This window comes from Hordeum vulgare, chromosome 2H, assembly GCF_904849725.1.
Source record: "Hordeum vulgare subsp. vulgare chromosome 2H, MorexV3_pseudomolecules_assembly, whole genome shotgun sequence".
Lineage (NCBI taxonomy): Eukaryota > Viridiplantae > Streptophyta > Magnoliopsida > Poales > Poaceae > Hordeum > Hordeum vulgare.
Genome location: NC_058519.1, coordinates 468117993 through 468142155, shown reverse-complemented (window position 1 = coordinate 468142155; position 24163 = coordinate 468117993).

Here is a 24163-nt window from a genome sequence, read left to right as displayed (position 1 = left end):
CCACTTCCATAAACCCAAAGTTGTTCCGTATGCGTCCACCATACCTACCTATATGCGGTATCTACCTGCCATTCCAAGTAAATTTGCATGTGCCACTCACTAAATCTTAGAGTAATAATCTGTTTTGTATGCCCGAACCGCTCATGTGGTGACAAGGGGAGGTCAGTATCTTCCATGGTAGGCATGTTATCCTCGATACGTGTTTATTCACTATCACTCACGAGAAAGGGGCCAGTAATCGGAATGCCCAGTTCCATGCTCAAATCAAAAAAATAATTGCAAACAAAACTCCCCCTTGTATTGTTGTTGGTATGGACGGCACCCGAGGATGCGGCTAGTCGTGGAGTGTGATTGATAGGTGGTGGGGGAGTCAAAACATTACTTTTCTGTTTGGGAACCGCCTATAATATGTGTAGCATGGAAGATGGTGAAAACTCTAGCTCATCGCGTTGACAATGAAAGCATGCCGCCCAAAATTATTTATCTCTGTTTTAAAAGCTTGAGCTCTAGCACCTATGGAAATCAATGCTTCCCTCTGCGAAGGGAGAGAGCACCTCTGTCATTGTGCGAAGGGCTCATCCTCTTCTTATAAAAGCACTAGTTAGAGAGCACCTCCGTCATTTTTATGCTTTGCAATTAATTGATATTGAGTATGACTATGACTGGATCTTCTTTGCCATAAATTACAATGTTCAGTCAACCCTTGGTCTTTGAAGGTGCTCTGCATTGATGTTTTGCGGTCTCAGAAAGGGCTAGCGAGATACCATGTGTTCATATTGTATTATGGTTGTTTTGATTGAAGTGTTGACATTTGAAACTTATCATTATTGCTCGCTAGTTGATTATGCCATTGATATGAGTACATCATGAGACATAAATGTCATTGCTTATGTGGTTAGCTTATGATCTTGCTGAAAATCTGAATATGAGTAAGACATAATTACAACAACAAGATCAAACAGAGTTCGTAAAAGTTTTTCTTGTCTCTTTCAGTTTATCAACTGAATTGCTTGAGGACAAGCAAGGCTTTAAGCTTGGGGGAGTTGGTACGTATCCATCGTATCTACTTTTCCAAACTATTTTGCCCTTGTTTTGGACTCTAATTTGCCTGATTTGAATGGAACTAACCCGGACTGACGCTGTTTTCAGCAGAATTGCCATGGTGTTGTTTTTGCGCAGAAATAAAATTTCTCGGAATGACCTCGAAATTTACGACGACTTTTTACGGAATATATAAAAAATACTCGCGCAAGAATTACGTGGAGACACGGAGCCAGGAGCCCACAAGCCCAGGAGGCGCCCCCCCAGGTCGCGCCTGGCAGGCTTGTGAGGCCCTCGTGGCTCCGCAGCCTCCAACTCCAGCTCTATATATTCTCTCTCGCCCAAAAAAAAGGAGATAAGAATTCATCGCGTTTCACGACACGGAGCCGCCGCCACCACCTGTTCTTCCTGAGGAGGGTAGATCTGGAGTCCGTTCTGGGCTCCGGAGAGGGGAAATCGACGCCGTCGTCATCACCAACCACCCTTCATCGCCAATTCCATGATGCTCTTCATCGTTCGTGAGTAATCTCATCGTAGGCTTGCTGGACGGTGATGGGTTGGATGAGATCTATCATGTAATCGAGTTAGTTTTGATGGGGTTTGATTCCTAGTATCTACTATGTTCTAAGATTGATGTTGCTACTACTTTGCTATGCTTAACGCTTGTCACTAGGGCCCGAGTACCATGATTTCAGATCTGAACCTATTATGTTTTCATCAATATATGTGTGTTCTTGATCCTATCTTGCAAGTTGTAGTCACCTACTATGTGTTATGACCCGGCAACCCCGGAGTGACAATAGCCGGAACCACTCCCGGAGATGACCATAGTATGAGGAGTTCATGTATTCACTATGTGCTAATGCTTTGTTCCGGTTCTCTATTAAAAGGAGACCTTAATATCCCTTAGTTTCCAATAGGACCCCGCTGCCACGGGAGGGATGGACAATAGTTGTCATGCAAGTTCTTTTCCATAAGCACGTATGACTAAATATGAAATACATGCCTACATTACATTGACGAACTGGAGCTGGTTACATATCACCCTATCTTATAACTGTTACATGATGAATGTCATCCGACATAATTATCCATCACCGATCCAATGCGTATGAGCTTTTCCTACTGGTCCTTGCTAAGTTACTTTACCGCTACTTCTGTCATTACTGCTACTGTTACCGGTGCTACCGTTACTATCATACTACTTTGCTACTGAAACTTTGCTTCAGATACTAAGTCTTTCAGGTGTGGTTGAATTGAGAACTCAACTCCTAATACTCGAGAATATTCTTTGGCTTCCCCTTGTGTCGAATCAATAAATTTGGGTTGAATACTCTACCCTCGAAAACTGTTGCGATCCACTATACTTGTGGTTTATCATATCCCTTCTTGCCCTTGCCCTTCTTGAAACTAGTGGTTTTACTAACCATCAACAATTGATGCACCTTTTTTATTTCTACTTCCGCGGTGTCAAACATCGCGAATATCTCAAGGATCATCATATCTATCCCTGATATGTCATAGTTCATCACGAAGCTCTACTAGCTTGGTGGCAGTGACTTTGGAGAACTATGTCAATCACTATCTTATCTGGAAGATTAACTCCCACTCGATTCAAGCGATTGTAGCACTCACACAATCTGAGCACATGCTCAATGATTGAGCTTTTCTCCCTTACTTTGTAGACAAAGAATCTTGACGGATGTCTCATACCTCCTGACATGGGCACGAGCCGTTAAGCATTACGCACTAAACTATCACGTAGTCATCAAAACGTGTATGGCATATGTTCGCAACATCCACAGACGACGCTCGGGATTCAGCACACCAAGCAGTGCATTAAGGATATAATCCTTCTGTGCAGCAATGAGGACAACTCTTAGTTTACGGACCTAGTCCACATTATTGCTACTATCATCTTTCAACTAAATTTTCTCTAAGAACATATTTAAAACTGTAGATCTATAGTGCAAGCTACAACATAATTTGCAAAGACCAGTTGACTATGTTCATGATAATGAGTTCAATTTTAATCATATTACTTAAGTACTCCCACTCAAATTGACATCCCTCTAGTCATTCGAGAGACGCATGATCCAAATTTACTAACTCAAGTCCGATGATCATGTGAGTTGAGTTTAGCTTCAATGGTGAACATATCCATGTTGATCATATCAACTATATGATTCATGCTCAACCGTACGGTCTCTTGTGTTCCGAGGCCATGTATGTACATGTTAGGCTCGTCAAGTTTAACCCGAGTGTTCCGCGTGTGCAACTATTTTGCACCCTTTGTATGTGAACGTTGAGTCTATCACACCCGATCATCACGTGGTGTCTCGAAACGACAAACTATCGCAACGGTGCACAGTCAGGGAGAACACAATTTTATCTTGAAATTTTAGTGAGGGATCACCTTATAATGCTACCATCGTTCTAAGAAAAACAAGGTGCATAAAAGGATTAACATCACATGCAAATCATAAGTGACATGATATGACCATGAACTTGTGCTTCTTGATCTCCATCATCAAAGCACCGGCATGATCTCCATCATCACCGGTGCCGCACCATGATCTCCATCTTCGTGCTTCCGTCGAGGTTGTGGTGCTATCTGTGCTGTTACTACTAAAGCTACTGCATGGCGGTACAGCAAGAGCATCTACAAGCGCAAAATAAATTTAAAGACAACCCTATGGCTCCTGCCCGTTGCCGTAGCATCGACGTGCAAGTCAATATTTAACTATTAGAACATGATCATCTCATACATCCAATATATCATATCATGTTTTTAGCCATATCACATCACATGCCTATCCTGGAAAAACAAGTTAGACCTCCTCTAATTTGTTGTTGGAAATTTTACTTGGCTGCTATGGGTATCAACTATGATACCATCTTACTTACGCAAAGCCACAACGGTGATATGCAAGTTGCTATTTAACCTTCTCCAAGGACCGTCTCAGTCAAATCTGATTCAACTAAACTTGAAGAAAGTGACACCCACCAGTCATCTTTATGCAACAAGTTGCATGTTAGTCGATGAAACCGGTCTCTCGTAAGCGTACGAATAATGTTGGTGCGGGCCGCTTCAATACAGAAATACCGCTGAATCAAGAAAATACTAAGGAGGGCAGCAAATTGAACATCAATTCCCACAAACTATTTTGTGTTCTACTCAATATATCATCTACGCATGAACCTATCTCAAGATACCACAGTTGGGGAACGTTGCATTGGAAACAAAAAAATTCCTACACACACGCAATACCTATCCATAGTGATGATCATCTATGAGAGGGGAGAGTGAATCTACATACCCTTGTAGATCGCTAAGTGGAAGTGTATATAACGCGCTTGATGTAGTTGAACATCTTTGCGATCCAACTAGCAACCCGTCCCGCAACCTCATCACGATTCGTTCCGCGATTCCATCACGATTCATCCCGATCTAGTGCCGAACGGACGACACCTCTGTGTTCAGCACACGTACAACTGGATGACGATCCCCGCCTTCTTGATACAGCAAGAGGGGCGAAGAGGTAGATAAGTTCTCCAGCACAACGGCCTGGTGGTGGTGGTGGTGAACTAATCCAGCAGGGCTTCGCCTAGGAACTGATGAACTAGACTATAGAGGAGAAACACATCTAGAGAGAAGTAGGGAGCACGTGGCAATTAGGGTTACCCCTCACCTCTAAAACCTCTAGTATATATAGGAGGGAGAGTAGGGGAGGCTTCCTTAGCCCCTCCTCCAAGGAGAGGTTCGGCCGAACCAACAAGGGAGGAATCCACCTCCCACAAGGGAGGTGGAATCCTATTAGGACTCCTTCCTAATTTAGAAACCCATTCCACCTTTTAGCTTATTGCCTTATTCCTCCACTCCAACCGCATGGGCCCTTAGGGGAGGCTTTGGCCAGCCCACTAGGGGCTGGTCTACCTCCTCTCACAGCCCATGAAGATTTTGGGTCGTCACACCCCTCCCCGTGGTCCCCCGGCACTACTAGAAAAGGGCTATTAGTGGCGCACCTACTTTATCTATTAATGGTGCACTATAGGTGCGCCATTATTATCACGCCACTACTAATAAATAGTAATGGTGCACCCCTGGTGCGCCACTGTTAATATACATAACAGTGGCGCACCACCTGGTGCGCCATTACTATCCCAGACACTAATGGCGCATCACCTGGTGCGCCATTAGTATCCCACATACTAATGGCGCACCTCCTGGTGCGCCACTAGAGTGCAACTTGGTGCGCCACTACTATGAATATTAGGATTTTTTTTATTTTCTGATATTTGTACAGGTTAAAATATACATTATAGCACAGAATATAAACAACACAACATATATATAAACAACAGATTTATCGAATACAATAGAAGATTAGTCTCCGAATACAATTCGTCATATTAGTCTCCGAATTCAAAATACCGAACAAAGATAGAACATTGCAAGTCAAGAGACCGTGAGTTGTGAGTTTGTCTTCACATTACAAGTCGATATCTAAACTACCATCACATAGAAGAGGGTTGCGGTCACGATGAGCATCATTGCGATGAAACTGATCTTCATTCGGTTCCTCCTCCGCTCCCTCTCTCCCGCTAGATAGCGCGTGTATCTAGCTTCCGCCTCTGCCCTGGTGGTGTACCCTTTGTAGCTGTTACCGCTGAAACAGTGAACCTGTCTCCGCCACTCCTCCCAGTCGTCGTAGACTCCGGGAACCTCACCCTTGTACACGAGATACGACGGCATCTCTATGCACTATACAAACAAAAGAAATTCACAGATAATATATAAGAAATATATAAGTATGCAACAAAAGGATCGGCAGAGAAAACCAACACATTAATAGCACGATTCATGGTCCTACTAATAAATAGCATCGACTACACATATAAATTGAACGACTGTCCAAACTAAAGACACATACAAGTTCATTAAAGTTTAATTACAACATAGCATCAGTACTTTCGACTCGACTCAGGGACCGGAGCGTGGATGAAGCCACTGTCTTTCGTGATGGTCATGAATGTGCGGTCGTTGTCACCCTGCATTGTAGTGTTGTGTCAATTCCACTGTTGGACGGTTGACAGTTTAGGTAGAACTACCGCGATCTAGCAAGGACACTTGATAGATGATTTCCGCCAACTCCGACTGGATGTGAAAGAATTCTTGTCTGATGTCCTCATCCTGGATTGCCGACAAGCGTGTGGCCCAATCTTTGAGCTCATTTGGTAGCATACCGTGATGCTGGTCCCGTACGATCGCCCGCATGTGATGGAGGGCGTAGTAGGCATCCTTCTGACTGCCAGACGGCTGCTTGACGCAGGGGAACGTCATTATGTGGGTGAACACGCGCTTGCCATACCTAATAATTGGCCTCCTGAAGGTGCCTCCAGATTTGGGGTAGCCGGGGAGGACATCATCAAGAACTTTCTTGATATTTGTGTAGTCTTTGTTAGACTAACGGTTCGAGTCGAAATATGTGCCATGAAATATTTCGGGCTTAAGAGGATGAGTGTGCAATGTGTGTCACTGCACAAAACACGGAATGTTAGAAAAAAACCATCGAAATCTAAGAAATCATATGTTATGGGGCGATGAGGGGATGACTTACTCAGAAAAGTAAGGCACGAGGAAGTTATCCTTATCTGCATTCGCCAGAATGACACCTTCGAGGTATGAACTGGCAAATTGCCGGTCCCCAATGTCGTCCAAGAGCTTGGCACGCATGTAGAAGGGGTCGATTATCACGATGTCCGTGGTCTTGTGTCTAATGATCCACATCTCCATACTGAGCGAAAATAGCCGAATGAAGGTGTAGTGAAGCGGATAAAGGTTAAGCATAGCGAAGATGTCATCAAACCGCAGGACGATCATACGCCCGATGGTGCTATCGACAAATCCCTTGCCCTCTGGTACCTTGGCCACGAAAACCGGGTATGCCACATCATTGTCGGAGAGATGCCGCTTCTCCATATAAAGAACAGCGTCATGCAGACTCCGCATAGCACTGGTTGCAGCATTGAGCAGATTAGTCGGTAGCATCAGCCTACCCGCCACATGCACCCTCCTCTCAATATCCTTAGATACTGGTGGCCCATCCTGAGCACGGATCATACTCGGTGCCGGCTGGCTCGCACCCTTGTTAGTTTTTCTTTTCCGTCCCTTCTGCTTCTTCTGCTGTAATGGGATCGACTTCTGCTCGGAGACCACCTTCTTGAGTGTGTTGGGGCTGATAATAGTTCACACCTCGGCTATTTGAGTCTCGGTGAAGGCGGGAGCTAGAGGCGTCTCCTAAGAACTGAACAACCGACGACTGTTGAAATTGGGTTTCTCCGTGGTACCAGCTAGATCGCCATCGTCTATTGCAGGGTTGGGTTCTTGAGCAGGAGGCTCGAACAAGTCGTCATCGTCACCGTACCCATGTTCGTTGATGTACTTATCGATGTTGGAAATTGTATCGTCGTCGTCGTCCGGATCCTGTGCCATATGCATGTCCAGATTAGCTGATGGCGGTAGCGTTGTGGCGGCCTTGCCATGGCTTGGCGCCAGCACGACTGGCAGTGTTGTCTGTCGGGTGGTGTCCCCCGCACCCAAATGAATTTGGCTCTGCGGCCAAAGCATGGACCAGTTTAAGCAGGCGCTAAGGGTCATCACATCATCTTCGTCGGCCCCAGCGGGTCGGTACGGAGGTAACAAGTCGTCGCAGCCCCGTAGCACCCGAACGAGTTGAACCCTATACACGGTGGGTGGAATCGGATTACCGTGGAACACGCGGTTGCCCGGTTCAATGATTTTGGCCTTGGCGACATCGATCAACTCGCCGTCCGCAAAGTGAAGGAGAGTGCATGGAACGTTGGCAGCGCCCTGCGAAAACATGTAGGGCATCAGGGATGCCTAGTCAAAAAGGCAAGGAGATGAAGTCATCGGCCGAGGCTTATAGTTACCATGATGGCATCGAGCTCGGCTGATGTCGAGGCACCACCAACGGCGGGCGTGCAAGTGACGGAGGGGCCGCTTGATGCCGAGGTGCCGGCGGGCGTATTCTTCCCACACACGGGTGCATTAACCTCCAATATCGGCGTCGACGCCCGAGGCACCTGCAATGCCGCCTCCGTTGGAGACACCAATGTCGGCGCGTTGTGAGAGTTGCTGCCCGTGAAGCTGGGATTCGGAGGCGGCCCCTGTTGGCCGCTTGCAATCCACCCCTGCAGCCCCTCAAGCAAGGAAGGCATAATGGCGGTGATCGTCGCTCCAAGATGGTCTCGCACTTGCTCTTGGACTATCTCCGGAATCCACGCCACTTGTGCCTTGAGTTCTTTAACCTCGCGCTCCTGGCTTTCCGAGATGGTCTTTCTGTCCTTTCGCCAAGACTTATAGTATTCCGACCACTTCGTGGACAATCCTTCGCCGGCCACACGACCAGCTGTCGACGGTTACTGAGCTTATCCTTGTATTTCATTACGTTCAAGTCCCTATTTAAAGTGTTGTCCCAAGGGGCAGATGGGGAGCTCGGAGACCCCGCGCTACTGCTTTCAGTTTCCTGCGGAAGGAGCGTGAACCATTTAGAAATTTGGCTTCATTAATTAGAATGCAACCATATGGAGCTAATTACGCGAGGGTGTATTCCTTACCAGAAGACGCTCAAGCTCCTTCACCTTCGGATCCGTGGTAAGCTTCTTTGTTACCGGGTCCACCTTGTACCGGGCCCTGACATAGTTACTGGTCTGATTTTCAGGGTATTTATCGAAGAGGGGCAGTAGGCCTTGCTCAGCACGCTCCGTGTCCTCCTTGGCCCATTTAGGTTCCGCCTCTCTGTAACCGTCGGGACCGAGTTTGTGGACCCCTAAGTTCAAGTCCCGCATATCTTTCCCCCACTGACTTGATTCCGTGGATGCGTTGCTCTCACACTGGTTCTTGAACTCCTGGTAGTCAGCTTCGCTGATCGAAGGATTTGTCTCCTTGATCTTCTCATAACTATCACCTCTTAGAATCCTTCTCTTCACCGAGGCTCTCCAAGTAGCCAGGGTCGTGCTCATCTTCGTGAGGGCGACACTGTTCACTTTATTCCCTGCGAGGCGTGTGCTTGCGACGTCACCGGGGAACTTGTATCGTTCGTGCAGCTTCGTGAAGAGGAGGTTGCGCAAATTCGCTCGGCCTTGATGCCTTAGGTTCTCGATGTTGATCAAGACGGTGCTCCGTAGAATGCACCCGAGTTGTCCCGCGTACCCACCGACTAATTCTTTGGGCGCCGTTGGATGCCCACTGGAGGACACTTTAGTAAATTCCTCACTAACGATGCCGAGCACGTTCGGGTGCCGGTCCTTCCGCTGCTTCTTCGGTTGGCTGCCATCTGTGCGTTCGCTGCCATCATTAGTGGTGGCATCCCCGGCGGCACCATGAGTGGTGTCATCCCCGACGCCACTAGGGGTTCTGTAGTTGTGCTCGGTGTCTTCTACGACGTCCTCATAGCGGTGAGGTTCTTCCTCCAGCTCCTGGGACAGCTCCCAAAATGGTTTGCCCGAACCGCCGGCCTCATCGTTGTTGGCCATGTTCGCTCTAAATAGGAAAAAAGGCTACTAGAGTTATTGCACGGGGTAGAATTATCACCAACTATAATTCCACCGTATCCAATTTTACTTTTCTTTTCCTCCATAGGATCGCAAAACGGGACACATGAGAAGTTCCAACGTATCCATACCAAAAAGTAGTAATAGTCGGTGTTCCATTTTTAGGGCCCTTTTAGTGAAGCAAAAGAAAACAAAAATAATGTGCTAATGAGTTACTTAGCAATAACACTACTCATGAGTCATGAACTCATGATCCACCTACTGCATTGTTATATACTCCCTACGTAAATAAATATAAAAGCCTATCTAAACATGCTTATATTTTTAAACACATGGAGTAGCACACATAAAGCAAGGATAACAAGATAATACTAATCCATTAGTGTTGTAGTATTGATAATCTCATGTAATCTAACGTTTGAATAGATCATTTTGGACCCATTTCACTCACATAAAAAATAAACATAAGAATTAGAAAGAAATAAGCTCTGTTTTCAAGAAAGGATAAGGATTTTGTTTCGGATGAGAATCGGGCACCTTCTAGGTCAATAAAATTGGGCATGACCTTTGCTAATTTTCTTGACCTAGGAGTGCCCAATTCTCAGCCAAAACGGAAATTAATCTACGTTTTAGGAGAAAGGGGTAACAAATATGAGTCAGCGGTTCCATCAAGCTCATATAGGATTCCAGTATGTAAATTCTGAAACATCATTATTTTCTGGTTTTCATCAAACATCATGACAGTAATACATCAAGCACAACACATGTAATAAAGTTGATTACACAAAATACAAGATCCAAATCACAGCATATGTGAAAATAGAAATAAAGATCAATTTTATAACCGGTAGACAATTTGAAATTGAAATTGCATTAGGAACCACTTTCAATACTAGTTTCTGAAACTGGAAACAATATTATTTGACCAATTGAAATAAGTTATATAGAAAAATTGCTAACAGAAATCATGAACTCGAGACAGACTTGAGCCAAGCATTTGATTGTGGTTAATAGTTTACTGCTAAACAAATCAACAAACTTAGACACCCATGTTAAACACCAACGTGAGTGCACGACAGCCAAGAAAATCCTGGTATGAGAGTAGATGGTTACAAGTGATAACAATTCAATCTTAAATCCGTACTCAACTGCATAGAGCACTAGAAATAACAAGAATTTTTATGATGTGGCTCTACTGAAAAAAGGCGGCTCACTTTTGTTATATGCTATAAACTACCGTGCTATTAGGATTTGGGAATCTAAGGGCCCAGGCCAGCAAGAGCAGAATAGTAAGCATATCACTCGTGTAATGGACGTTTATGGCCTAATGCCTCACAACGAGACACATTTACATAACTAGTAACCACAGTATGATGGGGGAATTGATTTTAACCCCCCCTACTCGCTCCACTTTGATCTTGTACCGCCATGTTCATGCGACTCGCTGTGAGCCCCCCAATTTTGTCCAGTGGTTGCTAATACCCCCCTTTTTCCTATTTAACACATTTGTCAGTATCTAATCATCAAACTAAAATAAGAATGGACAGAAGTACCCGTTAGTTTAAAAGGATCTCTATACCAAGTGTGGATGTCCCAGCCACAAAAAAAATTCTCAAATGACAGGATTTGCTTCAACTGTGCTATGTTTCTCACAAAAAAAGAAGTATAATTCTGTTGTAATATGTAGCCTTTCACATGAACAGAATGCAAATAATATAGTCTCACAATGATTCAATGATATCATATAAAATAAGTTCAGCAAGGTTCTACAGGACTTCATGATAACAAATAAAGGTGAGTCTCTACCTCACTTACACAGCAGAATTAAAGTGAGTCTCTACCTCACACACATAGCATAATAATAGGTTCCATAGTAGAATTAAAGTGAGTCACTACCAGACCAGTTTTTCTTTCATTAGTAGTAAACTGAACGCATAACAACAGGAAGGGGGCAATCAGCAAAGAACGAGTCGTAACAGGGGGCTTAGAGCGAGTCGCGCGAACGTGGGGGTACAAGATCAAAGTGGAGCGAGCAGGGGGGGTTAAAATCAATTCTGCCCAGCATGATGCTGCCCCACGGCCTAATGACTTCATTTTTGTTTGGGGAGTTATGGGCTAATGGTAGTTCTAGCAGTTTAGTCCCACAAATTAACCTAGCATCGCAATCTAGAGGGTCTGAGACTATGCCAACCATAATTATCTAGTGGTCTGCTTTGTAAAGTGACAATCATGACCATGTCCAATTCTTCTCACTATAATGGAGAGCTTATTAATTACTCCATAAATAAGGCATACCTAAAAACAAATATAGTAGATTGATGATGCAAAATTAATTATAACAGAAGATCTCTTTGGAAAACTGAATATAATGGAATCATTTAATTTAAGGAGTAGTGCTCCAAGGTCACTCAAAATTAGATGCAACTTGGAAGTCAACAATGAAGAAAATAAACCTCTGTTCATCGCCAGCTTCAACAAAGCGTAGAAAGATAAAGAACCCTAAATACTGACTATTAACAAGACCACCAGATAAAAAAAGGCAAATTCAATTCTTCAGTTCAAGAAATACCGAAATAGTGACATGTGGCATATAGATTGTTAACAATTCGGTACAAAGCACACCACTAGATAATTAAAATAAAGGAAAATCAATTCCTCAGACCAAGAAATTCCACAAATTAACCTAAAATACGAAAACTGCTAGTTCCAAGTAAGAAGAAAAATGCAAAGAGGGGGCTGGGGTGATGAGATAGCACTATATACCGGCGGCACACACGGGCGAGCTGTCAGAGAGGCTGTCGTCGATATTCGGCGAGATGGGCGGGCTATCGGAGAGGGGGCCGCTGCTATGGAGGGAGGAGGAAGTCCCCGGCAGCGCAGTCCCCATGGAGGAGGAGGAGGGATTCCCTTGCGGCGCAGTCCCCGTGGATGACGGGGAGGGAGTCACCGGTTGCGCAGTTCGAGCGACATCGAGGAGAGGTGGGGGGAGAAACGACAAGCGCGCTTTGGGGAGAGTTAGGGGAGGGGGAATGAATTGGTATAGTGGGGGGGTTAGCAATGGCGCACCATTTAGGAGTGCACCACAAATATGGTGATAGCAATGGCGCACCTTCTAGTGGTGCGCCATAAGTAAGGTGATAGCAATGGCGCACCATCTAGTGGTGCGCCATAAGTAAGGTGATAGCAATGGCACACCTTCCCCTGGTGTGCCATTACTAACTTTTTATTTTATTTTTAGTTGCATGCATGTAATAGTTTCGCCGCCTATCTAGTATACTTTGTATTTACTTCATCTATTTTCTTACTAAGAACTATGAAAAGAGCCAATCACTCATTTCCACTTGTTTAGCCAAACGAGCTAATGTGTTTTACGAGTAGCCCGAGGAAAGCATGTTTTACACCTAACCCGTCCATAAATCTCATAGAGAGAGACACTTACAAAAAATCATGTTATGAGGTGATATCACATTGTCCAAAGATTTAGAATTACATGACATGGTTGAAATCAAGTGACGTGAAATAACAGCCATCAAAGATTGAGCTTGCCACTGACACACACACGCGGCCAACACGTCGTGATTCGATCTTAATTAGCTATCTTTTCACAATGATCTTCTTGCCCTTCTTTCTCGCGGTTGAATAATTTAGCCCTAGAACCCCTTGAATTCTTCTCTTGAATGGATGCCCTTTAGGTAGGGTGGTCCTGCTTCTTCTTGTGTTGTGTGCTACTTCATCGCCGTCGTCATCTTCCATCTTCGGGTCGCCGTACTTGTCGAAGTCCTGCTCATTGGCGACTCCATCCATTCCGATGATGTTCCTTTTGCCTCTCCTCATGACAACACGACTTGGCTTTGGCGGGTCGGTAATGAAGAAGCATTGGTCCACTTGGCAAGCCAGTACCCATGGCTCATTTTTCGCGGTGACGTTTGCGCCCGCGGTCTTCGATTTGGCTTCGTGTATAACCATGGTGGTGAAATACCGGTCTTATTTTAGGACGCTCTTGGCCCATCTGACACGGAACATCAGAACCTTCTCTCCAGCGTAGCTCAGCTCCCAGATCTCTGCGATCCTTCCGTAGTATCTGTCCTTGTCGTTACCGGTGTAGGATTCCATTGTTACCCCGGAGTTCTTATAATCACTCTTCATGTCCTTTTCCTCGGTTTAGAATGTGTAGCCGTTGATATCGTACGCCTCATAGTTCATAAGGTTGTGCTCGGCGCCCTGTGACAAGGGGAATATGAGTTTTTCTTCCGTGGAAGAATCCTCGTGTAAAGAGTACGACAGAAGCTTGTCCTTTAACTAACGCGTGACATATGAGTTGTGCTCTTTGATTATATCTCCGTCCGTCCTCTGTTGGCCTCGGTCACCGTACGTCTTCTCAATAAACGTTTTGTGCTCTACCACCCAAGGATCGACCACATCTATGTGTTGTAGCGCGACTAGGTTTGCTCTTTCAAAGTCGGCAAGTCAACCCTTGAAGTCGACATGCATTTCGCGACGAACCCTCGCGGTGACCCCATCCAGCGAGCCTGCCGAGGTGCCTGTTGACGGGCAAACCAACGGGCTTTTCGATTCCTAGATAATTCGTGCAGAAGGAGATGCACGCTTCGGTCAGAAAGCCCTGGGCTATGTTTTCATCTGGACGTGCCCTGTTGCGAACGTATCCTTTGATGACACTATGCATCCTTTCGAATGACATCATGATGTGCAGGAACATCGGCCCGAGATGGATGATATCCTCCATGATATGGACCAGCAGATTCACCATAACGTCGAAGAATGCGGGCAGGAAGTACATCTCAAGCTCGCATAGTATCACCACAATCTCTTCATGTAGCCTTCTCAGTTGCCTCACGTCAACCGACTTTCGAGAGATGACCTCGAAAAAGTTGCATAGGATAAATAGAGTTTCACAGACGTGCGCGTCGATGATCCCACGGATTGCAACTCGAAATATCTGCGTCATCAACACGTGACAGTCGTGAGACTTCATCCCGCTGAACTTCTGCTTCGTTGAGTATAGGTATCTGCTTATCTTCCCCGCGTAACCGTACGGAAGTTTTACTCCTACGAGGCAGGTGAAAAACTGATCGATCTCCTTCTGACTTAGAGTGAAGCACGCGGGAGGGCAGTCATATTCGATCTTCTTGGCCTTTTTGCCTTCGCGACGACTTTCCGTGTCCTTCGCCTCATCATCATCATCATCATCATTAGGGCATTTTGCGTGAAGCTCCTCCCTGATGCCCATTGATTGCAAGTATGCCCTTGCTTTCGACCCATCTTTGGTCCTCTCTGGCATGTTGAGTAGGGTACCAAGCAAACTCTCGCACACGTTCTTCGTGATATTCATGACATCAAGGCTGTGAGGCACACGGAGGATCTTCCAGTACGGCAAGTCCCAGAAAACAGACATTGTTTTCCATACCTTTAGAAGCGGCTCTAGCGCCTTTCGCTTCTTTCCCGGCGGTGGTCACTCTTTCCAATTTTTCAACAGCTCGTCTATTTCCTTGCCGCTCCTCGTACGTGGGGGTCTTCGGGGTTCGGTTTCACCATCAAACTAATCCTTGCGTTTTCTCCATGCGTCATCGTCGTGAAGCCACCTTCGATGTCCCATGAACACGTTTTCGAAGACCCGGGATCTCTATCTAGCTGGCGATACATTGTGTCATCCATGCACCTGACGCATGCACAAAATCCATGGACCACCTGCCCCGCAACATATCCGTAACCGAGATAGTCGTGCACCGTCGTGAGCAGTGCGACTCTCATAGGGAAATATTGTTTCGCTGCGGCGTCCCACGTATTGGCTCGCGTTTTCCACAACGTGTCTATATCCTCTTTCAGCAGCCCCAGATACAGATTGATGTCGTTCCCTGGTTGTTTCGGCCCTTCAATTAGCATACTCATGTGAATGTACTTCCTCTTCATGCACATCCAAGGGGGAAGGTAGTACATCCAAACAAACAAAGGTGAGGTGCTATGTGTGCTTCTGTGGCTGCCAAACGGATTGACTCCATCGGTGCTCGCGCCCAGCATGATGTTCCTTGGATCGTCCGCAAATTCTGGGTGTTCAAAGTTCAACGCTTTTCACTGGCTCGCATCCTTAGGGTGACTCAGCATCTTGTCTTTTTTATTTATCTCTGGATCATTTCCGTCATCTTCTCGCTTCTTCTCCTCCCTATCCACATGCCAACGCAGGATCTCTGCTTGCTTAGGGTCCGCCAAATACCGCTGCAGACGAGGAGTGATCGGAAAGTACCAGACCACTTTTCGAGGAGCTTTCTTCCTCTTCTTGTATTGAGTGACGCCGCACACCGGACATATGGTAGACTCCGCGTGCTCGTCCCGATAAATGATGCACTCGTTCATGCACACATGGTATTTCACGTGCGGTAAATCCAGAGGACACATGATTTTCTTCGCCTCCTCAAAACTGTTCGGGCACTTGTTCCCCATGGGAAGACGTTCGTGCCAGAATGACATGTTCTCGTCGAAGCATGTGTCGGTCATTTTGTGTTTTACCTTCATCTCCAGAGCCATGAGCGTTACTTTCAGGCGGGTATCCTTGGGCCTGCATCCTTCATACAATGGAGTAACCGCGTCTATCTCCAGTTGATCTAGCTTGGCTTTCTCTCGGGCGGCAGCTCCTGCCTTACCCATCTGCTTGAGAAGCAGCTCTTGAATATGAGGGTCCTGCACCCAGACCATCGATGGTCCATCGTCGTCTGCTCCGACATCTTCATCTTCATGATCATGCCCTTTGTCTTGATCTTCCTCATCATCATGTCCGGCATCTTCTACATGATGACTGTGTCCTGCATCTACTTCGTGATCATGTCCTGGAGATTCTTTGTCTTCTCGCCCACCCTCGCCGCTATTGTCTTGCAGCCCTTCCTTTTTTCTTGCCCTCCCCCCATGGACGACTTCATAATCATCTACGTCACCTTGCCACCAATAGCCATCCATGAAACCACGCACGAGCAGGTGGTCCCGCACCTGTCTGGAATCCGGGTCCATAAGGCTCTTCAGCTTGCATCTTCGAGACGGACATCTTATCTCCTTCTCATTCTTTTGAAGCATCTCGGCCTTCGCGGAGCTCAAAAACCTATTCACGATGCCTTCGGTCATCGTGCAGACCATGGTCGCCTACGGGGTACAGTAAAACGATATGTTAGAACCAAACAAAATTTGGCATGACTTTGCCTAAAAATAAGTCCAAAAAGAATGCATAGTGCCAAATTCTTGCCGAAATGGAAATGAATCAATAATCCGGCAAAATATTGGCAATTATCGCATTTCAAATAACGGTACCTGCAAACACAAACATATGCAACACCACAAACATACGTAGATCTAGGCCATAAAAAGTGTGTACACGTTGGAGGGAGAAAAAAGTAGATCTAGAACATAAAGAAAGCTTTCCCCTTACTTAGCTATCAAAAAAAGGAAATTTAACCACTTAATTTGGGTGAATCTATGGTGCAAATGAGGTGAAGAGGAGGAGGCAGCCGAGACCAACAAGGTTGGTAGAGGTGGAGAGAGTGAAGTGGGGGGGGGAAGTGAGTGTGAAGTGGGGCTGTCAAAAATATCTACTGCTCCCAGGTTACTAATGGCGCACCTTGTAAGAATGTGCCATTAGTAACCAGGGTTACTAATGGCGCACCTGGTAAGAATGCGCCATTAGTAGTTTTGAAAAAAAACGAAAAAATGTTAGTAGTGGCACACCATGGATGTGGTGCGCCATAACTAGTTAAAACTAGTAATGGTGCAGTTTCCATGGTGTGCCAGTGATAAGTGTAGGAAAGGGTGTGGGGCCAGGAAAAAGATAGTAATGGCGCACCACACACAAGGTGCGCCATTAGTAATATGGACATTAATGGCGCACCAGTATGTGGTGCGCCACTGCTAGCACCAGTATGTCGTGCGCCACTGCTATATAGCAGTGGCGCACCACATACATGGTGCGCCATTAATGTCCATATTACCTATAGACCTTTTTCTAGTAGTGCGGTACCCTGCCGGCACTCCCGGTACACTAGCAATGAGCGCGAAACTTTTCCGGTGACCAAAACAGGACTTCCTATATATCAACCTTTACCTCCAGACCATTACAGAACTCCTCGTGACTTCCAATATCTTATTCGGTACCCCAAACAACCTTCGGTCGCCAACACCTAGAACTCAACTATACTGAAATGTCATTGAACCTTAAGTTTGCAGACCCTACGCGCTCCAGAACTACGCAGACATGACCTGAGACACTATCCGGTCAATAATCGATAGTGGGCCCTGGATGTCTATATTGGCTGCTACATATTATACGAAGGTCTCTATCGGTTGAACATCTATGTCAAGCATTCAGTTAATCCCGTATGCTGGTCCCTTTGTCCTTCGGTATGTTACTTGCCCGAGATTTGATCTTCGGTATCTCTATACCTAGTTCAATCTCATTACTGGCTAGTCTATTTACTCGTTCTGTAATACAAGATCCCATAACTAACTCCTTAGTCACATTGCTTGCAAGGCTTGTTGTGATGTTGTATTACCGAGTGGGCCCCGAGATACCTCTCCGTCACCCGGAGTGACAAATCCCAGTCCTGATCCATGTCAACCCAACATACACCTTTGGAGATACCTGTAGAGCACCTTTATAGTTACCCAGTTACGTTGCGATGTTTGATACACACAAGGTATTCCTCCGGTGTATGGGAGTTGCATGATCTCATGGTCATAGGAACAGATACATTGACATGCAAAAAACAGTAACAATAAACTGACACGATCATATGCTACGATCATAGTTTGGGTCTTGTCCATCACTTTATTCTCCTAATGGTGTCATCCCGTTATCAAGTGACAACAATTTTCTAGGGCTAGGAAACCTTGACCATCTTTGATCAATGATCTAGTCAACTAGAGGCTCACTAGGGATAGTGTGTTGTCTATGTATCCACACATGTATTTGAGTTTCCAATCAATACAATTCTAGCATGGATAATGAACGATTATCATGAAAAAGGAAACATAATAATAACCAATTTATTATTGCCTCTAGGGCATATTTCCAACATTGACAATGTATGCAAGCTCCAGCGATCCATTTATGGAGTGGTGCAAGAATCTCGAAGTTGGAATATTCGTTTTGATGAGGTGATGAAAGCGTTTGGGTATATACAAGTTTCTGGAGAAGCTTGTATTTATGAAAAATTGGGTGGGAGCTTTATAACATTTCTAATATTATATTTGGATGATATATTGCTGATTGGAAACAATATAGAACTTTTGGAAAGCGTGAAGATATATTTGAACAAGAATTTTTCAATGAAAGACCTCAAAGAAGGTGCTTACATATTAAGCATAAAGATCTATAGGGATAGATCGAGACCCTTAATTGGACTTTCACAAAGCACATACCTTGATAAGGTTTTGAAGAATTTCAAAATGGGTCAGTACAAGAAGTGGTTCTTGTCTGTCCTACAAGGTGTGAAGTGGAGTAAGACTCAATGCGCAACGACTACACATGATATAGAGAAGATGAGTGCTATCCCCGATGCTTCAGCCATAGGCTCTATTATCTATGCGATGTTGTGCACAAGACCAGATGTCAGCCTTGACATAAGTATGGCCGGAAGGTTTCAAAGTGATCCAGGAGTGGAATAATGGATTGTTGTCATGAATATACTTAAGTACCTGAAAAGGACTAGGGAGATGTTTCTCGTTTATGGAGGTGATCAAGAGCTCGCTGTAAAGGGTTACATCGATGCTAGCTTTGACACTGATCCGTATGCACTACTGAAATTCATAAATTTGCCGTCTGCCAAAGCGGACGGCAAAGGGTGCAACCACGGATGTCAAAGGCTTTTCCGTCGGTCAGCAGACGGCAAAGTAGACGGTAAAAAAAATCCGGTGAAGAGGTTCTTTGTCGTCTGCTTTCCCAAAGCGGACGGCAAAGAAACTTTGCCATGAGGGGGCAGATGGCAAATTAACTGGGACGGCATATATTGCAACGTCCCCGTTAAGTGTTAACGGCCGGCCTCCTCCCTTTGCCGTCTGCCTCCCCCCTTTGCCATGTGGGGGAAGACGGCAAAGAGGGGAGAAAGAGGGGGCAGATTCCCCCCTTTGTCGTCTGCCTCCCCCCCTTTGCCATGTGGGGGCAGACGGCAAAGAGGGGAGAGAGAGGGGGTAGATTCCCCCCTTTTCCGTCCGCCTCCCCCCTTTGCCATGTCGGGGCAGACGGCAAAGAGGGGAGAGAGGGGGGGCAGGTTCCCCCCTTTGCCGTCTGCCTCCCCCCTTTGCCATGTGGGGGCAGACGGCAAAGAGGGGAACCAGCCCCTTTTTTATTTATTTTTTGTTATATCCAGCATTTTTAACAATAATCAGGATATATATATATATATATATATATATATATATATATATATTTGACATAAATAAATTTCTTTCCGTACTCATAACCATATTAAAATAACCTCTTATATCCAGCTTTCAAGTTGCATCCACGTGCATACAAAGTTTCATATATTACACCAGTTTCATCCACGTGCATACAAAGTTTCATATATTCATATACTATAGTAGTTTCAATACAACCCATGGTACAAGAAATCATCTTCAAGCATTCCATCAATATTTTCCAAGCTTCCCGTGAAGTGAAGGTAATCTGCAAAATGACAAATAAGAAAGTTAGAAGAATAATACTAGATGAAGTAGTGTATATATAGGTTATTTCGGAGAGAAATTAGCTAAGTATAGACCATTTAGGAGCTAACTAAGCTAATTATGTCATTTAGGTGGAACCCTAGCTAACTATAGGGCGTTTCGAAGCTAACTTGGGTAAAATAGGTCATTCCGGAGCAAACTATGCTTATTAAGCCATTTTTGATCTAGCTAGGCAAATTATAGGCCATTTAATACCTAAGTTAGGGGGAATAGGTCATGTTGCACTACGTAAGCATTATTATGTCATTTAGGAGAGAACTTAGCTAACTATAGGTCATGTTTTATTAAATAGACCATTTAGGAGCTAACTAAGCTAATTATGTCATTTAGGTGGATAATTAGCCAATTTAGGCTTTGTTGGATGAGTCTAAGCTACATAGAAGAAGAGAAAGAGAAGAAGAAGTAAAAGAAGGAGGAGGAGGAGGAGGAGGAGGAGGAGGAGAAGAAGAAGAAAAGAAGAAGGAGAAGGAGAAGGAGGAAGAAGAAGGAGAAGGAGGAGCTCCTTCTCCTTCTTCTCCTCCTTCTTCTCCTTCTTCTTATCCTCCTCCCTCTCCTTCTTCTTCTCCTCCTCTTCTTCTTCTTCCTTCCTTTCATTTTTCCTCTTTCTTCTCCTCTCGTCCCCTTCTTCGGGCTAAATTGGCTAAGAATGCCTTTTTGGAGCTAATTATGTCATTTCGAGGATAATTAGCTAAGTATAGGTCATGTTTTATTAAATAGACCATTTAGGAGCTAACTAAGCTAATTATGTCATTTAGATGGATAATTAGCCAATTTAGGCTTTGTTGGATGAGTCTAAGCTACGTAGAAGAAGAGAAAGAGAAGAAGAAGTAGAAGGAGGAGGAGGAGGAGGAGGAGAACGAGAAGGAAGAGGAGAAGAAGAAGAAAAGAAGAAGGAGAATGAGGAGGAGGAAGAAGGAGGAAGAAGAAGGAGAAGGAGGAGCTCCTTCTCCTTCTTCTCCTCCTTCTTCTCCTTCTTCTTATCCTCCTCCCTCTCCTTCATCTTCTCCTCCTCTTCTTCTTCTTCCTTCCTTTCATTTTTCCTCTATCTTCTCCTCTCGTCCCCTTCTTCGGGCTAAATTGGCTAAGAATTCCTTTTTGGAGCTAATTATGTCATTTCGAGGATAATTAGCTAAGTACAGGTCATGTTTTATTAAATAGACCATTTAGGAGCTAACTAAGCTAATTATGTCATTTAGATGGATAATTAGCCAATTTAGGCTTTGTTGGATGAGTCTAAGCTACGTAGAAGAAGAGAAAGAGAATAAGAAATAAAACAAGGAGGAGGAGGAGAAGGAGAAGGAAGAGGAGAAGAAGAAGAAAAGAAGAAGGAGAAGGAGAAGGAGGAAGAAGGAGGAAGAAGAAGGAGAAGGAGCTCCATCTCCTTCTCCTTCTTCTCCTCCTTCTTCTCCTTCTTCTTATCCTCCTCCCTCTCCTTCTTCTTCTTCTCCTCTTCTTCTTCTTCCTTCCTTTCATTTTTCCTCTTTCTTCTCCTCTCGTCCCCTTCTTCGGGCTAAATTGGCTAAGAATGCCTTTTTGGAGCTAATTATGTAATTTCGAGGATAATTAGCTAAGTATAGGTCATGTTTTATTAAATAGACCATTTAGGAGCTAACTAAGCTAATTATGTCATTTAGATGGATAATTAGCCAATTTAGGCTTTGTTGGATGAGTCTAAGCTACGTAGAATAAGAGAAAGAGAAGAACAAGTAAAAGAAGGAGGAGGAGGAGGAGGAGGAGAAGGAGAAGAAGAAGAAAAGAAGAAGGAGAAGGAGAAGGAGGAAGAAGGAGGAAGAAGAAGGAGAAGTAGGAGCTCCTTCTCCTTCTTATCCTCCTCCCTCTCCTTCTTCTTCTTCTCCTCCTCTTCTTCTTCCTTCCTCTCATTTTTCCTCTTTCTTCTCCTCTTGTCCCCTTCTTCAGGCTAAATTGGCTAAGAATGCCTTTTTGGAGCTAATTATGTCATTTCGAGGATAATTAGCTAAGTATAGGTCATTTTTTATTAAATAGGTCATTTAGGAGCTAACTAAGCTAATTATGTCATTTAGATGGATAATTAGCCAATTTAGGCTTTCTTGGATGAGTCTAAGCTACGTAGAAGAAGAGAAAGAGAAGAAGAAGTAAAAGAAGGAGGAGGAGGAGGAGGAGAAGGAGAGGAGAAGAAGAAGAAAAGAAGAAGGAGAAGGAGAAGGAGGAATAAGGAGGAAGAAGAAGGAGAAGGAGGAGCTCCTTCTCCTTCTTCTCCTTCTTCTTATCCTCCTCCCTCTCCTTCTTCTTGTCATCTTCTTCTTCTTCCTTCCTTTCATTTTTCCTCTTTCTTCTCCTCTCGTCCCCTTCTTCGGGCTAAATTGGCTAAGAATGCCTTTTTGAGCTAATTATGTCATTTCGAGGATAATTAGCTAAGTATAGGTCATTTTTTATTAAATAGGTCATTTTGAAGCTAACTAAGCTAATTATGTCATCTAGCTATCTTTTATTAAAACACTAGAAATAACATACCTAAGTTAGGGTCAAGCATGGTGGCTGTGGCTTGTTTCACCTGGAGAAGGCTGCCCTGGAGAAGGCTCGACTGTAGAAGGGTCGTGCGATGCGTTTCGGGACATATTCTGCACCAAACATCGTTTGCAATGTGTAGTTAGCATGAGGACACTCTTAAGATCACTCCACTAAAATGAAACTCACTGTCCCCGCCACGTTAATGACTGGCATCGGCGGAGGGACTTGGCCGTTCTTCTCGCACATAGACTGTACATTTGGTTTCCACAAGTCAAACTTTTTATTTATTAATGAAACAATTTGAAATAACATGAAGAAGAAACTTACCACGAAGAGCTCGTATATGGCCGTGGTAGATGCATCATTCCGTGCCCTCTCCGCCTCCACCAATGCAGTCGTCCTCTCCTCCAGCTCCCTAATTTCCTTATCCTTCTCCGCCATAGCCGCCTGCATTGCCTCTCTCTCTTTCTGAATAGCAGCCTACAACACAACTCATTGTTAGCAATGTAATCATATTGGTTCCAACGCACAACATAATGCGGAAAGATAGTTGAGTCTATTAAACTAACCTCGATGGCGAGCTCGACTGGCCGTGGACGACATGTTATCTCCGGACAAGAGCTCGTTTGGCGTGCCTTTATCTGCCGGAGAGAGCTAGGACAACGTATAAGGCCGTCTGCAATGGCGATCGGGCCATGGGGCCTCCCGTTGCCAGCTATTATCACCAGCTCTTGATCAATAGGCCCCTCGCTCTGGTTAAAGTCCTCCCCTTTCCTCGCCTTCCCGTGATCTCTGTACTTCACGAGCTTGTCGTGGGAGGAGATGTTGGTGAAGTTTTCTGGATGCTCGAGGTAAGACTCAGAGAATGCCTTGACCTTCTTGTACGAGGCAGTATGGGCCATCGCATACAGGTCGTACATCTGTGGCGCCTCCGTCTTATTGTGACGCGCCTAAAAGAGAGAGAGAGGAAAATTGTATTGGTAAAGTGCTCAAAATAGCATTAAGAATGAATTGCATGAGCCATGAAGCAAACCACATACCCAGTTCTCGCCAAATTGGATTAAGTTGACGCTCCCTTGATGGTGTGGCACGCCAACCATTTTGCCACGCCTCTCCTTGGCGTTGTTGTGGCTGGCCTCCCACGTTTCGGAGCACCAATGATCCACCAAGGCCTCCCAACAATCCATCTTATCCAAACACCATCTCGGGGGCACCTAAGTTAATAATGAGAAATTTGAGCGCGTAAGAACCAAATCAAGGAAACTAACTACAAAGCCTTAATAATATGTAATTACCTTCATGTAATGCTCCTTCTCCATCTTAGCATCACGGCACT